Source organism: Lipotes vexillifer, unplaced genomic scaffold, assembly GCF_000442215.2.
Source record: "Lipotes vexillifer unplaced genomic scaffold, Lipotes_vexillifer_v1.1 scaffold1129, whole genome shotgun sequence".
Taxonomy (NCBI): Eukaryota; Metazoa; Chordata; class Mammalia; order Artiodactyla; family Lipotidae; genus Lipotes; species Lipotes vexillifer.
Window position 1 is genome coordinate 891,660 of NW_006789022.1, and position 7,135 is coordinate 898,794.

The following is a 7,135-nucleotide window of genomic DNA, read 5'->3' on the forward strand; positions in this document are numbered from 1 at the left end:
CTTCCCTGGTGGTCCAGTGATTAAGAATCAAACTTCCAATTCAGGGGACGTGGGTTCAGTCCCTGGTCGGGGAACTAAGATACCACATGCCGTGGGGCAACTAAGCCCAAGTGTTGCAACTACTGAGCCTGCACGCAACAACTAGAGAGAAGCCCGCGTGCCACAAAGAAGAGCCCGCATGCCAGAAAGAAAGAGCCCACGTGCCGCAACTAAGACCCAATGCAGCCAATAAATAAATAAATAAATAAAGGACTCATGGACTCATGGAAGGCCTCCTGAGGAAGTGATGGGGAAACTGAGACCTGCAAGATGAGAGTTGCCCAGGCAAGGGGATGAGGGAGCGCATTGTGGGCAGGGAGAATAGCCTGGGCAGAGAGAATAGCCTCTGCAAAGGTGAGAAGCTTGGTCCAGTAGTAAGCCTGGCACAGAGAGAGTAACTGGGTGCTGCTGAGGGAGGACCCTGGGCAGGTGGCCCACACCTGGAAGGGCCTAAGATGCCACGTTAAGGATTCTGGCTGTTTTCAAAGGACAGACCAGTAAGGCAGTGAGGAGCTCAGGCTCTGCAGACTGACTGCTTAGGTTCAAATCCTGGCTCCACAATTTCCTTGCTGTGTGGCTTTCAGCTAGTTGATTAATTTCTCTATGCCTCCATTTCCTAATCTGTAAAATGGGTAAAATATTATTATCTGTCTCTACAGAGTTGTTGTGAGGATTAATGAATTACTTTGAACAGTGCCTGGTTCATAAGAGCTACATGAGCATGAGCCACTAGTGTGACCCTTTTGGCCCTCCAAGTCCCCCAGTCAACAGACAACCAAAAAGAACCCAGAGTGTATCAAGCATCCTGACCCCACCCCTTCCCAGACCTCAGACCCTCCTGTGTAGCAAATTTTTTTTTTAATATTTATTTATTTATTTGGCTGCACCAGGTCTTAGTTGAGGCATGTGGGATCTTCCCGGACCGGGGCGCGAACCCGTGTCCCCTGCATTGGCAGGCGGACTCTCAACCACTGGGCCACCAGGGAAGCCCCTGTGTAGCAATTTGAAGCGTGGTGGCTCGGAAAGGTCCAAGTCTGAGGGTGAAACGGTCAGAATTGTAAAAGATTTTTCTGTGAATATTGTCAGGATTTTAAAAATTCCTCAGGCTGCTTGTGGGAAGTGGAGGGGAGGGAGCAAGCTGGAGGCTGTGGAGAGTGTCCAGAACAGATGGGAGGGGACTAGGACCAAGCGAAAAAAATCTTTTTGTTGAGTGAACTGAAATGTCACCTCCAGATGTGGGGAGACTGGAATTCTGACCCACTGCTGGTGGGTTGGAGAACTGTTGGAGAGAATCAAAGCCAAATTTATAGGTACCCTATGACCCACAAATCCACCCCGGGCACATATCCAAGAGAAGTGAGTGCCATTGGCCACTGAAGGACATATCAAGAATGCTCACGAGGGAATTCCCTGGCAGTCCAGTGGTCAGGACTCCGCGCTTCCACTGCAGGAGGCACGGGTTCGATCCCTGGTTGGGGAACTAAGATCCTACAAGTCACGCGCAGCACAGCCAAAAAAAAAAAAAAAAATGTTCACAGCAGCCTTATTCAGAAGAGCCCCAAACTTGGTTAGCCCCCAATATCATCATCATCAGAATGTAGAGAGTGATTATGGGATATTTGTGCAATGAAATGCTACACAGTAATAGGAAAGACCAAGCTACTGCTTTACCCAACAATGTAGATGAATCCCTCAGACATGCTCTGTAAAAGAAGCCAGACCCCAGACTTCCCTGGTGGTCCAGTGGTTAAGGCTCTGTGCTTCCAATGCAGGGGGCGCGCAGGTTCGATCCCTGGTCAGGGAACCAGAATCCCACATTCTGCATGGTGCAGCCAAAAAAACAAAAAAAAGAAACCAGACCCAAGAGAGTACATGCTGTATGTTTCCATTTACATAAAGTTCAAGAACAGGCAAAACTGATCTATGACTCTAGAAGTCAGAATAGTGGTTACCTATAGATGGGGGATGGTGAGTGGGAGGAGGCACAAAGAGGTTCTGGGCTGTTGGAAATACCCTACACCTTGGTCAGGGTGGTAGCTACATGCGTTTACATACATGTAAAAAATCACTGACCTGAACATGTTGGATGAGTGCACTTTACTTTAGGTATGTTAAACTTCAATTTCAACAACAACCTAAATATAAGAATCAAAATTATAAAACTATTAGAAGAAAACATAGGGGTGAATGTTCATGACCTCAAATTTGGCAATGGATTCTTCAATTGGACACTGGGAGCATGAAAAACAGAAGGAAAAATAGATGAACTGAACTTCAAAAAAATTGTAAAAACTTTTGGGCATCAAAGGACTTTATGAAGAGTGTGAAAAGACAACCTACAGAATGTTAGAAAACATTTGCAAATCATATATCTGATAAGCGTTTGGTAGCCAGAACATATAAAGAACTCATATAATTCAGCAACAACAAAAAGAAAACAACCTAATTAAAAATGGGCAAAGGACTTAAATACACATTTGTCCAAAAAATATATACAAATGGCCAAAAAGCAAACGAAAAGATGTTCATTGGTCATTAAGGAATATGATTGGTTATTAGGGAAATGCAAATCAAGACACAATGAATAGAGAATAAACGTATGGACACCAAGGGGGGAAAGCGGCGGGGGGGTGGGGGTGTGTGATGAACTGGGAGATTGGGATTGACATACATACACTAATATGTATAAAATGGATAACTAATAAGAACCTGCTGTATAAAAAAATAAATGAAATAAAATTCAAAAAAGAAAAAGAGACACAATCACTTCACACCCTCTAGGATGTATTTTAAAAACAGAAAAAAGTAAGTGTTGGCAAGGATGTAGAGAAATTAGAACCCTCAGGCACTGCTGGTAGGAATGTAAAAGGGTACAACCACTGTGTAAAACAGTCTGGCAGTTCCTCACAAGATTACACAGAGAGTTACCATATGACCCAGCAATTCCACTGTTAGGTATATGCCCAAGATAAATGGAAACACATGTTCACACAAAAGCTTGTACACAATGTCCACAGAAGCATTATTCATAATAGCCAAAAAGTAGAAACAACCCAACGTCCACCAACTGATGAATAAATAAATTGTGGTATAGCCATACAATTGAATATTATTCAGCCATAAAAAGGAATGAGGTGTTGCTACTTGCTACAACACTGATCAGCCTGGAAAACATTATGCTAAGTGAAAGAAACCAGACACAAAAGGTCACAAATTGTACAATAAATTTTCCATTTATATGAAATGTCCATATGAGGCAAATCTGTAGAAACAGAAAGCAGATTAGTGGATACCAGGGGATGGGAGGAGGGGCTAATTGGGAGTCATTACTTAATGGATATGGAGTGTTTTTCTGGGATAATTTAAAAGCTTTGAAACTAGAGAGAAGTGCTGGTTGCACAACATCGTGAATGCACAAAATCCCATTGAAGTGTACACTTTAAAATGGCTAGGAAGGGACTTCCCTGTTGGCGCAGTGATTAAGAATCCGCCTCCCAATGCAGGGACACGGGTTCGATCCCTGGTCCGGGAAGACCTCACATGCCGGGGAGCAACTAAGCCCGTGTGCCACAGCTACTGAGCCTGCGCTCTAGAGCCCGCGAGCCACAACTACTGAAGCCCACGCGCCTAGAGGCCGTGCTCCGCAACAAGAGAAGCCACCGCAATGAAAAGTGTGCATACTACAACGAAGAATAGCCCCAGCTCGCCATAACTAGGGAAAGCCCATGTGCAGGAAGGAAGACCCAACGCAGCCAAAAATAAAAATTAATTAATTAATTAAAAGACTTTAACAAAACATTAATTTAAAATGGCTAATTGTATGTTATGTGAATTTCACCTCAATTTTAAAACTAAATAAACTTCAGTGTAGAAAGTGAACAGAAACTGGAAAACATAAACATCACCTACAATGCCCTGGGAGCATTGACAGAACCTACTGGGTGCAAGGCACACTCATCCACCACCTCCTTTCACCTCATTGCAGCCCCAGGAGGTGGGGATTGTCAGGGGCTCAGAAAGGGAAAGTGATTGAGCCAGTCTCACACAGCTGCCAAGGGACAATGCCTGGATCTTTCAGACCTCCCAGCCCCCAGACTCCTGAAGCCACTTTGGCCCCCTGGGATTCTCACCAGGCCTCCCTGGGTGGGAGCTGGTGAGGTCAGGGGCCAGGAACGTTACTGCAGCCACGAGGCGGGCGTTAGTGACTGAGGAGCTTGGAATGTGCTGCCTCTGAAAGGACCTCCCTGTGGCTCCACTGACGGTTAGAGCAGGAAGGGACTTTCAGAGTCATGTAATCACACACACACACACATACACACACACACGAAACCTGAGCCCCTGCTCAGTCACTGTCCCAGGCTACTTGGGGAGTGGGGGTAGGGTGGTGTTTCTGGAGCCAGCAGATGAATGCAGTCAAGGCTGACCTGTGTTAGGCCTCGCATGTGCCACAACCTGGCTGCCTGTGTCACTCTGACCTGTCCTGCTTGGACTTAGCCAAGGAATTCAGATATCAGTTAGTGTGTGTGCATGCGCATGAGTACCTTAGCATGTGATCAGAGCCCCCAAAGCTCCCAGCCCTGGGGCTTTTTATTAACACGTAATTATTTTTGCTATTTGTCAAATTTTTACTATATGCTGTATGAAGCATGTGACATCATTTTATATCTATTCTCCGACAACCCTGAGACGTTATCACTATATAGTTATCGTTATGTCTTCATTTTACAGATAAGGCTCTGAGAGATTGTATGCCTCATCCAGAGCACACAGCTGGCGAGCAGCCTAACCAGAATTCGAACTCAGAACTCAGGCTTGTCTGATTCCAGCATATCTGTTCTTTTCCATGAATCACGCTGCCTCAAAAATTCTCTCTCTCTCTCTCTCTCCCTCATGCACGCATGTGCGCACACACACGTGCACACACACGCACACACACACACCCCATATATTTCTCATTCTGGTAAACTGCTGGTGGTTCCTTTTCTTTTTAGAGAATGACAAGCATTGAGTAGAATAAGAGCAAGGGAGAGGCACCAGGCTGGTAACCACCTTCTGAGTGCACACCACTTTACAGCCTGCAAAGCACTTTCACATTTGTGATCTCATCTGATCACACAGCAACCCCATGAGGTCAGCAGGAGGCTCAATTATTCCCATTGGGAGTGGGACTCAGAAGGAAGGTGGCCCTCCCAGGGTAACAGAGACAGAAAATGGTGGTACTGAGACTGGAAGCCCAGGGCCAAGCTGGCCTCTTGGCTCTAAGTCCTGAATGTGTCAACTGACCCTGACGTCTGTCCCCAAGGAAGGCAGCCCAGGTCCCCACCTTCCTGAAATCTTCCTTCCCTGAGGACAAAACTGGAGCTGATCAAAAGGAGGTACCAATGGAGGGCCTCCCTGGTGGCGCAGTGGTTAAAAATCTGCCTGCCAATGCAAGGGACACAGGTTCGAGTCCTGGTCCGGGAAGATCCCACATGCCGCGGAGCAACTAAGCCCGTGTGCCACAACTACTGAGCCTGAGCTCTAGAGCCCGCAAGCCACAACTACTGAGCCCACATGCCACAACTACTGAAGCCTGCACGCCTAGAGCCCGTGCTCTGCAACAAGAGAAGTCACGACAACAAGAAACCCGCGCATTGCAACAAAGAGTAGCCCCCGCTCACCGCAACTAGAGAAAGGCCGCTCACAGTAACAAAGACCCAACACAGCCAAAAATAAATAAATAAATAAACAATTTTTTAAAAAGGAGGTACCAGTGGAAAGCAGGAGAGCCCAGCTCTCTCTCTCTGTAGTTGTGTGACACTGGCAGCTCCTCGTTCTCTCCAGGCCTCAGTTTCTTCATCTGTAGAATGGGAAGAGGCAAAGAAAAAGTTTCAGGGTGGTTCTCTCAGCATTGATATTGTGCATGTGTGAAAACATGTCTGTCTGTGAGGGCTTTGAAAACCCTTGCCTGAGCCCAGGCTTGGAGCTCCCACAGCCCTGATTTGGCAACCTGCTTCAGCCACTGGCTTAGTGATCTTTGGCACCTCATTTCAACATCTCTCAGCCTCAGTTTCCCCGTCTGTAAAATGGGGATGATAACGACACCTACCTCCCATGGTTGCTGGTCTTTGGTTGTTGACATTTGGTCCTGGCCTCACATTCACACAGACCTTAATCCCCAAACAAGGGTGGTGTCTATGCAGTCCTGGAAGAGCAGTTACAGTATTTAAAGAAGATGGCGTTTATCAGAGCACAAGACAACTGTGTCCCACCACAGGCTCTCACTGCTTATAGGGGTTCTGAATTAAAATTTGTTATAGCCCCTGAAATTATCCTGAGAGTAGTGCAATTATATTGCATTGTATTTGTGGGTAGTTCAACGCATTAACATGTCATTGTAAGCATTTAAAATATACACCATTTTGGTAACCCTGGTTTGTCATTTATTCACTTTTTAGTATACCTGAACCCTAAAACAATGCAAGTGAGTGGGCCTCACGCCAAGACTTGGATGATAGTAGCACGATTCCTGGCATGAAATAATGGCAGTAGCACGGTCCCTGGCAGTAAATGATGATGATGATAATAATTACATCAATCACATTTATAATCCGATTTACAGTTTCCAGACCCCTTTCACATTCTTCATTCCAACTTCCCACGTGTGGCAAGCTCGCTATGTGATTATTTCGTCCCATTTTACGGATGCAAACACTGAGGCCAGACCAAGCAGTGAGAGGCTCTGGAGTCTGGCGGCGGAGGTCTAGGTCTGCGCTTGGGGCCTGGGCGGGGCTGGGCGCCCGTCTGCTCTCAGGTGCGTCTGTCCGCGGGGGAATCCTTCGCTCCACCTGGGCGCGGCGAGGAAATTGCACCATGTATGGGCAGCTACGTCAGAGGGGGCGGACCCGCCGCTGTCTCTGGGGACCGCCAAGTCCTCCCCTTTTGCCCAACAAAAGTCGGCTACTGGACCGTAGGAAGCGATGAAAAGTTCAGGGCGGACTGACAAAAGGCAGTGCGTCTGGAGAGGTGGAGCCCAGAGTTGTCCAGAGCCGCTGCGATACCGCGCTCTCCGCTCCCACCCCCAGTGGAAGTGGTTCAGCCCGAGGACTTCTCATTC